The sequence below is a fragment of the Theobroma umbraticum genome, unplaced genomic scaffold, assembly GCF_002168275.2.
Source record: "Theobroma umbraticum cultivar Fairchild unplaced genomic scaffold, ASM216827v3 scaffold_34.0, whole genome shotgun sequence".
Taxonomy (NCBI): domain Eukaryota; kingdom Viridiplantae; phylum Streptophyta; class Magnoliopsida; order Malvales; family Malvaceae; genus Theobroma; species Theobroma umbraticum.
In genome coordinates, this window is record NW_018397275.1 from 2,280,951 (window position 1) to 2,281,192 (window position 242).

Here is a 242-nt window from a genome sequence, read left to right on the forward strand (position 1 = left end):
AATCAATGAGATAAAATTGCGTCAGGTGGCAGAGCTCGTAAAAACTTTACACCCATTTTCAAATCTCCAAGATCTTCTTTTATTAAATCTACCAGAATTGAAGAGCATTTACTTGGGTGCATTACCCTTCTCATGTATGAAGTCAATTCAAGTTATAGGATGCCCGCAGCTGAGGAGACTTCCACTCAACTCCAACAGTGCAAAAGGAAACAAAATCAGCATTTACGGTGAAGAAAAGTGGT